Source organism: Macaca mulatta, chromosome 20, assembly GCF_049350105.2.
Source record: "Macaca mulatta isolate MMU2019108-1 chromosome 20, T2T-MMU8v2.0, whole genome shotgun sequence".
In the NCBI taxonomy this organism is placed as follows: Eukaryota; Metazoa; Chordata; class Mammalia; order Primates; family Cercopithecidae; genus Macaca; species Macaca mulatta.
The window spans coordinates 6539545-6552055 of NC_133425.1; the positions used below are offsets into that span (position 1 = coordinate 6539545).

Below are 12511 nucleotides of genomic sequence, written 5' to 3' on the forward strand. Positions count from 1 at the left end.
AAGAGAATTTGGCTGGACAATCCCCAAGGTTTGGAATGATGGGAAGAAGCTGCCATCTGTGTTTAAGGTGAGAAGCGGGGGAGTGGCTGGATCTCAGAGGAAGGCAAGTTTAAGAGAAGGTTTTTGTGAGTTCCTTTGCCTAGTGGAGACCTGTTATAGTGAGGGCCCCTGGGGCTGAGCCTGTAGGTTGGTGGAATGATGCCGTGAGGAGCGTCTTCTTATAGCAGATGGCCCAAAAAAGGTTGACGGATCATGAACAGCTGGAAGAATGGAGAGTTCGGGAGAGGTAGTTCCTACCTGGCTTTCCAACAGTGTGTAAGCCCAGAATTCTTACATAAGCCCATGGAGAAGGGAAAGGAACGCTGGTAACGACAAGATTGAATTCTCCACCTGCCAGGCATCCAGGGACTCAGAGCAGATTTAACTGAAGTTACAGAAATAGGAATGTGACATTTCCTACATCCGGGTGTGCTGAAGCAAAATGTATTCCCTCTCTGGTTTGTGGGGAAGGAGAATGCTAACAGACAAGACTCCAGGTTTTCACTCTTAAACCTGGTGCCTAGAAATACATTTTCTATTGGATGTAGACAAAAGTTCCATATAGACATATCCATCACTGCATCTCTGATGCCTTGTGTTCTCCCTAATTTTCCCTGTAACCTGCAGAGGAAGAAAGTTCCAGCATCACTTTTGGCCTCCCAAGAGTGAGTTAGGTGACCAGGTGGGGTTGCTCATGCCTGTAATCTCAGCCTTTTGGGAGGCCAAGGTGTGCAGATCACTTGAGGCCAGGAATTGGGGACCAGCTTGGCCAACACGGTGAAACTGTGTCTCTACGAAAAATACAAAAATTAGCCAGGCGTGGTCGTGGGCGCCTGTAGTCCCAGCTACTCTGGAGGTTGAGGCATGACAATCGCTTGAACCCAGGGGGCGGAGGTTGTGGTGAGCCAAGATTGCGCCACTGTACTCTAGCCTGGGTGATAGAGTGAGACTCAGTCTCAAAACAAAACAAAACAAAAACAAAGAAGAGTGAGTTGGGATGAAAACTTCCAAGTCCCTCTTTCGTATGTCTCCTCCCTGGTGAGCAGAGGAGTTGACTTTATTGGCAAGACTGAGGAAAAGGTGACTGTATTTCTGCCATGTTCGGTTATTAGTGGATGGGTTATTTTGCCTAGACTATGACCACAGGGTCCACCTCTAAATCCCTTGCATAGGCACCAGGCTTTTTTAGGGCAAGCAGGACAGGTAAGATCTGCCTCTGGCAGAGCCAGCCAGGTCTACTTACCCTCTGCTTCCCTTTCTGCCTGTGACTGAATGGGCATGTCAGGGTCTAGTAGAGGATCTGGGAGGAGGAAGCCTCATTAACTTCTTTTCTGCAGCAATTGATGGCCACCCAACTTGAACAGTGAGGGCTTATCACCTCATGTACTAAGACCGCTAGGTTGGCTAAGTTAGTAGCTTGAGATGTTAGATTTTTCATTTGAGGTTTCTGTGCTGCTATTGCCTTCTGCTCTTGGTCACAGAGGCTGCCACAATCCACATGTCAAGTCCTTGTGTGACAACATCCAGAGACAGCAAGGAAGAGATACAGTGTATTCCTGCATGTTTCCTAAAAATTTTTTTGATAGAGAATAATTGTACACACTTATGGGGTCCATGTGAGATTTTGGTACATGCATACAATGCGTAATGATCAGAGTCTTTAGGATATTAGTCACTTCAAACGTTGACCATTTCTTTGTGTTGGGAATATTTCCAATGTTACTGCTATTTAGAAATATATAATAAATTCATTTATCAGGATACAAAATCAATGTACACAAATCAGTAGCAGTGCTATACACCAAGAGTGACCAGGCTGAGAATCAAACCCTTTTATAATAGCTGTAAAAATAAAATACTTAGGAATATACCTAACCAAGGAGGTGAAAGACCCTACAAGGAAAACTACAAAACACTGCTGAAAGAAATCATAGATGACACAAACAAATGGAAACACATTCCGTGCTCATGGATGGGTAGACTCAATATTGTGAAAATGACCATACTGCCAAAAGCAGTCTACATATTCAGTGCAATTCCTATAAAACACCATCATCATTCTTTATAGAACTAGAAAAAACAATGCTAAAATTCATTTGGAACCAACAAAGAGTCTGCATAGACAAAGCAAAACTAAGCAAAAAGAACAAATCTGGAGGTATCACATTACCCATCTTTGAACTATATTACAAGGCTATAGTAATCAAAACAGCATGGTGCTGGTATAAAAATAGGTACATGACCAGTGGAACAGAGTAAAGAACCCAGAAATAAGGCCAAATACTTACACCCAACTGATCTTTGACAAAGCAAACAAAAACAAAGTAGGGAAAGTACACCCTATACAACAAATAGTGCTGGGATAATTGGCAAGTCACATGTAAAAGAATAAAACTGGATCCCCATCTCTCACCTTATACAAAAATCAACACAAGATGGATCAAAGACTTAAATCTAAGGCCTGAAACCATAAAAATTCTAGAAGATAACGTTGAAAAATGCTTCTAGACATTGGCTTAGGCAAACAGTTCATGACCAAGAACCCAAAAGCAAATGCAAGGAAAACAAAGATAAATAGATGGGACTTAATTAAACTAAAAACCTCCTGCACAGCAAAGGATATAATCAGCAGAGTCAACAGATCACCCACAGAGTGCATCTGACAAAGGACTAATATCCAGAATCAACAGGGAACTCAAATCGGCAAGAAAAAAAACAATCCCATCAAAAAGTGTGCCAAGGACATGAATAGACAATTCTCAAAAGGAGATATACAAATGGCCAACAAACATGAAAAAATGCTCAACATCACTAATTATCAGGGAAATGCAAATCAAAACCGCAGTGCGATACCACGTGTGAAATACACAAAAATAGATGTTGGCATGGACGTGGTGAAAAGGGAACCCTTTTACACTGATGGTGGGAATATAAGCTAGTACCACCACTATGGAAAGCAACATGGAGATTCCTTAAAGAAGTAAAAATAGATCTACCATTTGATCCAGCAATCCCACTACTAGGTATCTACCCAAAGGAAAGGAAGTCATTATATGAAAAAGACACTTTTGCACACATGTTTACAGCAGCAAAATTTGCAATTGCAAAAATATAGAACTAGCCCAGATGCCCATCAATCAATTAGTAGATAAAGAAAATGTGTTACATATATACCATCGAATACTACTTAGCCTTAAAAAGGAATGAAATAATGGCATTCACAGCAACCTGGATGGAGTTGGAGACTGTTACTCTAAATGAAGTAACTCAGGAATCAAAACCAAACATCACATGTTCTCACTCATAAGTGGGAGCTAAGCTATGATATATGCAAAGGCACAAGAATGAAACAGTAGACTTTGGGGGCTTGGGGGGAAGGGGGGAGGGGATGAGAGATAAAAGACTATATGTTGGGTAAACTGCTCTGGTGATGGGTGTGCCAAAATTTCAGAGATCACCGCTGAAGAACGTACCCATGTAACCAAATACCACCTGTTCCCTAAAAACTATTGAAATAAAAAAAAGAAATATACAATAAATTGTTATAGTCACTTTCTGCGTTACTGAACACTAGATTCTATTCCTTCTATTATATATTTTTATACCCATTAATCAACCTCTTTTCAAACCCCTCCTCTTCCCAGCCTATGGTAGCTATCATTCTACTCTTTATCTCCATGATATCAATTTTATATAGCTCCAGGGCACACAAGTCCATAACTGCGGTCTCTATCCCAGACCCTACTGACCTGAAACATGGCCCCCACTTTGATTTCCAGGAGCATAAACCGCTCATATAAATGAGAACATACAGTATTTTTCTTTCTGTGCATGGCCTAGTTCACCTAGCATTATGACCACTAGTTCCATCCATTTAGCTGAAAATAAAAAGATTTCATTCTTTTTTATGGCTGAATACTATTCTATTGTGCATATATTCCCATTTTCTTGATCCATTCATCCATTGATTGACACTTAGATTGATTCCCTGTCTTGGCTATTGTAAATAGTTCTGCAGTAAATATAAGGGTCCAGGTATCCCGTTGATACACTGATATCCTATTTTTTGGATATATACCCAGGAGTGGGATTGCTAGATAATATGGTAGATCTGTTCTTAGTTTTTTGGGAAATCTCTGTACTTTTTTTCATAATGACTGTACTAATTTACATTCCCACCAATGATATACAAGAATTTTCTTTTCTTCACATACTTTCCAGCATTTGTTGTGCTTTGTCTTTTTAATAATAGCCATTCTAACAAGTGTGAGATGATATCTCATTGTGGTTTTGATTTGCATCTCCATGATGATTAGTGATGTAGAATATTTTTTCATAAACTTGGTGATTTGTATATCTTCTTTTGAGAAATGTCTGTGTATTTTTTTTGATAGTTTCTTTTACTCTGTAGAAGCTCTTTCATTTAATTAGATCCCATTTGTCAATTTTTGCTTTCGTTGCAATTGCTTTTGGCATCTTTACCATGAAGTCTTTGCCTGTGACTATGTCCTGGATGGTATTGCCTAGGTTATCTTCCAGCGTTTTTATAGTTATGGGTTTTACATTTAAGTCTTTAAGCCATCTTGAGTTATTTTTTGTATATGGTGTAAGGGAGGGGTGTTGTCTTTTCACTCTGTTGATTGTTTCCTTTGATATGCAGAAAGTTTTTAGTTTACTACAATGCCATTTGTCTGTTTTTGTTGCTTGTACTTTTTAAGTGTTAGCCATACAATCTTTGTTCTCAAGCGTTTCTCCTGTGTTTACTTCTAGTAGTTTTGTAGTCGTGGTTATTACATTTAAGTCTTTAATCGATTTTGAGTTTATTTTTGTATGTGATGAGCGATAAGGGTCTAGTTTTATTCTTCCATGTTTGGATATCTAGCTTTCCTGGCACCATTTAATGAAGAGGGTGTACTTTATTCAATGTATATTCTTGACACCTTTCTTGAAAATCAGCTGTAAATATGTGGATTCATTTCTGGATTTTATAGTCTATTTCCTTTGTTTTTGTGTCTGTTTTAACACCAATACATGCTGTTATGGTTACTATAGCTTTGTAGTATATTTTAAAATCAGGTAGTGTGAGGATTCTAGCTTTGTTTATTTTGCTCAGTATTACTTTGGCTATTTGGGGTCTTCTGAGGTTCCATATGAATTTTAGAGATTTTTTTATTCCTGTTTCTATGAGGAATATAATTGATAGGGATTATACTGAATCTATAGATTGCTTTGGGTAGTATGGTCGTTTTAGCAATATTAGTTATTCCAACCCATGAGCATGAGATACCTTTCCATTTCTTTGTGTCCTTTTCATTTTATTTTATCAGTGTTTTGTGGTTTTCACTGTAGATTTTTTTTTTTTTCATCCTTGGTTAAGTTTATTCCTAGGTATTTTATTTTTGTAGCTATTATAAATAGAATTGCTTCCTTGATTTCTTTTTTAGCTAGTTTGTTACTGGTATATAGAAACATTACTGATTTTGTGTCCTGAAGCCTTACTAAATTGTACATCTTTTTTTTTTTGGAGATAGAGTCTTGCTCTGTTGCCCAGGCTGGAGTGCAGTGGTGCAATCTTGGCTCACTGCAACTTTTGCCTCTCAGGTTCAAGCGATTCTCCTGCTTCAGCCTCCCAAGTAGCTGGGATTACAGGCACCTACCACCATGCCTGGCTAATTGTTGTATTTTTAGTAGAGACAGGGTTTCACCATGTTGGCCAGGCTGGTCTCAAACTCCCAACCTCAGGTGATCTGTCCACCTTGGCCTCCCAAAGTGCTGGGATTATAGGCGTGAGCCACCATGCCCAGCCTAATTTATTCATTTTAAGAGATTTTTGGTGGCGTCTTTAGGTTTTTCTGTATACAAGTATAAGATTATGTCATCTGCAAAGTGAGATAATTTGACTTCTTCTTTTCCATTTTGGATACTTTTTATTTCTTTCTCTTGTCTGATCGCTCTGGCTTGGATGTCCTATACTGTATTGAATTAGAGTGGTGCAAGTGGCCATCCTTGTCTTGTTCCAGTTCTTAGAGGAAGGGCTTTTCAACTTTTCCCAATGAGTATGATGTTAGCTGTAGATTTTTCATATATGCCTTTTCTTATGTTGAAGTGTTCCTTCTATGCCTAATTTGTTGAGAGCTTGCATCATGAAGGAATGGTAAGTTTTACTGAGTGATTTTTCTGCATCTGCTGAGATGATCAGATAGTTTTTGCCCTTCATCTTGTTGATGTGATGTATCACATGTATTGATTTGTGTATGTTGAGCCATCTTTGCATTCCTGGGATAAATCCCACCTGATCATGGTATATTATCTTTTTCATTCATCATTAGATTCAGCTTGGTAGTATTATGCTGAGAATTTTTCCATCTGTGTTCATTAGCAATATTGGCCTGTAGATTTCTCTTTTTGTTGTGTCCTTGTCTTGATTGCATATCAGGGTAGTGCTGGCCTTATACAATGAGTTAGGAAGAATTCCCTCCTCTTCAATTTTTCGGAATAGTTTGAGAAGAATTGGTGTTTGTTTTTCTTTATAAATTGGGTCAAAATCAGCATAAAAGCCTGGTCTAGGGCTTTTCTCTTTTGGGAGACTTTTTGTTACTGATTCAAACCTGCTATTCATTTTGGGTCAGTTCAGATTTTCTGTTTCTTACTAGTTCAGTCTTGGTAGGCTGTATATGTCTGGGAATTTATCCCTTTCCTCTAGGTTTTCCAATTTGTTAGCATATGGTTGTTCATGGTAGCCTTTAGAATGATCCTTTTTATTTCTTTGCTAACAGTTGTAATGTCTCCTTTTCATTTCTGATTGTTTTTATTTGGGTCTCCTTTCTTTTTTTTTTGTTTAGCCTCACTAGTGGTTTATCAATTTTGTTTAACTTTTCAAAAAAACAACTTTCATTTTGTTGATTCTTTATATTTCTTTTTTGCCTCTATTTCATTTGGTTCTGCTGTGATATGTTGAGCCTATGGGTGCACAGAAGTCAAAAATTGAGGTTTGGGAACCACTGCCTAGATTTCAGAAGATGTATGGAAATGCCTAGATGTCCAGGCAGGAGTTTGCTACAGGGGCAGAGCACTCATGGAGAACCTCTGCTAGAGCAGTGTGGAAGGGAAATGTAGGGTCAGAGCCCCCACATAGAATCCCTACTGGGGCACCACCTAGTGGAGCTATGAGAAGAGGGCCACCATCCTCCAGACCCCAGAATGGTGGATTTACCGACAGCTTGCACTGTGTGCCTGGAAAAGCTGCAGATACTCAATGCCAGCCCATGAAAGAAGCCGGGTGGGTGGGAGAGTTATACCCTGCAAAGCCACAGGAGTGGAGCTGTGGCCTTTTTTATCCCAAGGCCATGGGAACCCACCTCTTGCATTAGCATGACCTGGATGTGAGACATGGAGTCAAAGGAGATCATTTTGGAGCTTTGAGATTTGACTGCCCTACTGGATTTTGGACTTGCATGGGGCTTGTAGCCCCTTTGTTTTGGCCATTTTCTCCCATTTGGAATGACTGTATTTACCCAATGCTGTACCCCCTTTGTATCTGGGAAGTAACTAACTTGCTTTTGATTTTACATTCTCATAGGCAGAAGAGACTTGCCTTGTCTCACATGAGACTTTGGACTGTGGACTTTTGAGTTAATGCTGAACTTAGTTAAGACTTTGGGGGACTGTTGGGAAGGCATGATTGGTTTTGAAATGTGAGGACATGAGATTTGGGAGGGGCCAGGGGCAGAATGATATGATTTGGCTGTGTCCCCACCCAAATCTCATCTTGAATTCCCACATGTGGGAGGGACCTGGTAGGAAGTAATTGAGTCATGGGGGCAGGTCTTTCCCATGCTGTTCTCATGATATCGAATAAGTCTCACAAGATCTGATGGTTTTAAAAAGGGTAGTTTCCCTGCAGAAGCTCCCTCTTTGCCTGCTGCCATCCGTGTGAGATGTGACTTGCTTCTTCTTGCCTTCCACCATGATGGTGAGGCTTCCCCAGCCATGTGGAACTGTAAGTCCATTAAACCTCTTTCCTGGCTGGGCGCGGTGGCTCAAGCCTGTAATCCCAGCACTTTGGGAGGCCAAGGCGGGTGGATCACGAGGTCAGGAGATCGAGACTATCCTGGCTAACATGGTGAAACCCCGTCTCTACTAAAAAATACAAAAAACTAGCCAGGCGTGGTGGCGGGCGCATGTAGTCTCAGCTACTTGGGAGGCTGAGGCGGGAGAATGGCGTGAACCTGGGAGGCGGAGCTTGCAGTGAGCCAAGATCACGCCACTGCACTCCAGCCTGGGAGACACAGCGAGACTCCGTCTCAAAAAAAAAAAAAAACAAAAAAAAACAACCTCTTTCCTTTGTAAATTGCCCAGTCTCAGATATGTCTTTATCAGCAGCATGAAAACAGACTAATACACCTTTGTTGCTTTTTTCTCTCATTATTTATTGTTGCAGTTTGGTAGTTCTCTTTAGTGGTGACGTTTGAATCCTTTCTCCTTTGTGTGTCTGCTCTACCAGTGAGTTTTATACTTTCATGTATTTTCACGATGGTAGGTATTGTTCTTTTGCTTCCCAACATACGACTCCCTTAAGCATTTCTCGTAGGACCACAACAAACAAGACACAAACAAACAGTCTTTTGCTTCTCTGGGAAATATTTTTTCTTTTTTCTTTTTCTTTTTTTTTAAGCATTGAAGTCTTACTCTGTCACCGAGGCTGGAGTACAGTGGCATGATCATAGTTCATTGAAGCCTTGAACTCCTGGGCTCAAATGATCCTCCTGCCTCAGCCTTCTGAATCTCTGGAATTGCAGACATGAGCCACTGTACCAGGCTCCTTCATTTCTGAAGGATAGCTTTGCTGGGTATAGTATTTTTGGCTTACAACTTTTTTTTTTTTTTTTTAAACTTGTAGTGTATATCCCCTTTTCTCCTAGCGTATAAAGTTTCTGCTGAGAAATCCCCTGTTAGCCTGATGGAGATTCTCTTATGAGTGACTTGATGCTTTTCTCTTGCTGTTTTTATAATTTTCTCCTTGTCTTTTGACAGTTTTACCATAATGTGCCTTGGAGAAGACCTTTTTGGGTTGTATTTATTTGGGAATCTTTGAGCTTCCTGTATTTGGATCTATATCATTTGCAAGACTTAGAAAGTTTTCAGTTATTATTTTATTAAGTAGGTTTTCTATGCCATTCCCCATCTCATCTCCATCCGGAACTCCCAGAATTTCAGTATTTGGTCACACATGTGTCCCATATGTTATGTAGCCTTGCTTTATTCTTTTTTCTTTCTTTTTGTCTGACTGGATTATTTTAAAAGACTAGTCTTCAAGTTCAGAAATTCTTTGTTTTGCTTGATCTAGTCTGTTGTTAAAGCTGTCAGTTATCTTTTGTATTTCTTTCAATGATTTCTTCTCTTACAGGATTTGTGTTTGGTTCTTTGTTATGCTGTCTATCTCTGTTGAATTTCTCATTCAGATCATAAATTGTTTTCCTGATTTTTTTGTATTCATTATCTGTGTTCTCTTGTATCTCCCTGAGTTTCTTCAATATCATTATTCTGAATTTTTTTCAGGCATTTCATAGATTTTCTTTTCATTGGAATATGTTGCTGGAGAATTATTGTGCTTGTTTGGAGGTGTTATGTTTCCTTTTTCGTATTTCCTGTGTCCTTATGTGACTATGTGTGCCTCTGACATAACAGTCACTTCTTCCGATTCCATGGATTGACTTTTACAGGGGAAAGACCTTTTCTTATAGCTGTATCTACAATGTTCATTAGGTATCATACTTTGGCTTTTGATTCTGGGTGGGTACAGTAGTATAGTCTGCATATGATTTCTTCAGCTGTAATTGGCATGAGTGGTGTCTGTGAGTTTTTCAGTGGCTTAGACTGCAGTTTTTTTTTTATTGTGGTTGTTGAGATGGAGTCTCTCTCTGTCACCAGGCTGGAGTACAATGACACAATCTGAGCTCACTGCAACCTCTGCCTCCCGGGTTCAAGCAATTCTCCTGCCTCAGATTCCTGAGTAGCTGGGACTACAGGCATGTGCCACCATGCCCGGCTAAGTTTTGTATTTTTAGTAGAGATGGGGTTTCACCATGTTGGCCAGGCTGGTCTTGAACTCCTGACCTCGTGATCTGCCCACCTTGGCCTCCCAAAGTGCTGGGATTACAGGTGTAAGCCACCGCACCAGGCCAGACTGCAGTTGTTATTGGAGGCTGTGGTGAGGCTTTGCTGAGGATGGGGATGCTAGGAAGTCTTGTCCTTTGGCATCAGTGGTGGTGGTGGTGGTGGACCAGGTGTGTCAACACTAGGGACCATGTGCAGCGTATGTGGGCACTGATGATAGCCTGTCTGCGTGGGCCAATCTCTGGTCCTCCAGGTGGCTTCTTTGGTTTCTGGCAGTGGCAGCACTGGGCCAGGTGAGCAGGTGCGCCATTGGGCTCCTGGGTGGTGTGTGTGGCAGGCTGATGTCTAGTTCTCCAGGTGATGTGTGCGGGTACTGGTGGTGGGTGGGCAGGCATTTCCTTGAGCCTCTCAGTAGTGAGTGTGAGCACTAGCTCTGGAGACAGGGCGAGTCAATCTCCAGGCCCACAGATGGTACATTCAGGCACCAGCATATTCCTATGCATTTCTAGATAAAAAGTATTTTTCAGAAAACCTGAGCATATGTCATATTAATACAACTTACCCTCATCAGGTTTGCATGAGAAGGGGGAATTCCCTCGGTAGAACAGTAAGAATGAAATCACAGACTTGTTTTGAACCAATCACTGGTAAGGGGGGTTACGCTAAAATAATAAGCTCAGAATCTAAACCTTGGACTAGGGAATGGCAAACTTTTTCTGTAAAGAGGTAAATGGTAATATTTTAGGCTTTTGGTCTAGATAACCTCTTTTGCAGTGACCCAGTGGTGCTGTTGTAGCATAAAAGCATACGTAGACAAGGCATAAATGAATGGACCTGGTTTTATTCCAATAAAACTTAATTTATACAAATAGTCAGAGGGCCAGATTTGGCCCTTGGTCTATAGTTTGCCAACCCTGTTTAGACCAGTCACAATTTATTCTGCGGGGCTGGGCCAACATTTTCTAAAAAAAAGAAAACAACCCACTATCAGAATAAAATAGGGTTTCTATTTAAAAGGAAGAAGAGTCTGGGTGTGGTGGCTCATGCCTATAATCCTAGCATTTTGGGAGGGTGAGGCAGGAGGACTGCTTGAGGCCAGGAAACCAGCTTGGGCAATATAGTTATACCCTGTCTCTGCAAAGAATAAAAATATTAGCCAGGCATGGTGGCACATGTCTATAGTCCTAGCTACGTAGGAGGCTGAAGGGGAAGATCGCTTGAGCCCAGGATTTTAGGTTACAGTGAGCTCTGACTGTGCCACTTGTACTCTAGCCTAGGCAAAGAGTGAGACCCTGTTGGAAAAAAAAAAAAAAAAAAAGTTGGTTGGGGCTGGTTGGAGAAGAAAGTATTTCTGAGTAGGTAACTGATAGTGTCAGGCCAAACTAGCTCTATAGTCTTATTCATTATAAATAAAGGCAACTAGAAGATCTCCATCTAGCTATTAAATATTGGTTAAAATCTACAGAGATAAAGGACGGCAACCCTTGTATCAGTTGTCACAAGAAGCTGCGTAACAAGTCACTCCAAATCTCAGTGGCTTAATACAACAATCGTTTATTTTCATGGATCTGTGGGTCAGCTGAGGATTGCTTAATCTAGCATGAGCATGTCCGGGAAGCTCTACTTTGCTCTTGGTGTCTCTTATCTTCTGCTGGAAGCAGCAGGCTGGCCTGGACTTGTTCTCGTGGTGATAGCAGGAGTGAGTAAATGCACACTTTCCAAGTTTTTGGTCCTGCAAATTAATATTCCATTAGCCAAAGCTAGACACCTGACTAAACCCAACCTTAGGGGCTGGAGAAATATACTGCAATTCTTCAGTGGAGGGAAGTGCAGAGACAAATGGCAGAGTCTTGGATACAGGGAGGGCATGGATCCATTAATGTACCTTAACCAACCACAGCCCTCTAACCACCAATACAATTAAATAAGTATTTGTTGAATGCACTTGTGCCTGAATGCTTCTGGCTGCTGCCCAGGCAATGGGGGTCTGACTGGGGAGGGACCATAGCAGGGACTTGATGTCCCGCAGGTCTGCATGTAATTGTGTATGGCCGACTCCACATTGGCCATGGCTGACTTGCTTTGTCCTGCGTCTCCAAGGGGCAGTGATTGGCTGATTTTATTTCTGAACAGTTTTGACAAAGTTGTTTTTAGGAGCCCAGGAAGCAAATCAATCGTAGATTTGAATTTTGCAGGGAGTCAGAATTGTTGAATATATATAGTCTTTTACATGCTGACAATTATTTCCATATCACAAAGAAGGCTGGCTATTAGGAGGCTGCTGTTAAATTCCTTTGCCCCGTGAACTCGTGAGCTGTGTCTATATAGGGGGCACTCACTTGTTAGAGCTGTTTCC

The 12511-nt window shown here is 40.9% G+C and overlaps 1 protein-coding gene across 2 annotated transcripts in view; it reads left to right on the forward strand.

Annotated features, from left to right (window-relative positions):
* RBFOX1 (RNA binding fox-1 homolog 1) overlaps window positions 1-12511 on the forward strand; it is a 2485711-nt gene that overhangs the window by 37034 nt on the left and 2436166 nt on the right. The gene's annotated exons all lie outside the window — the stretch shown is intronic.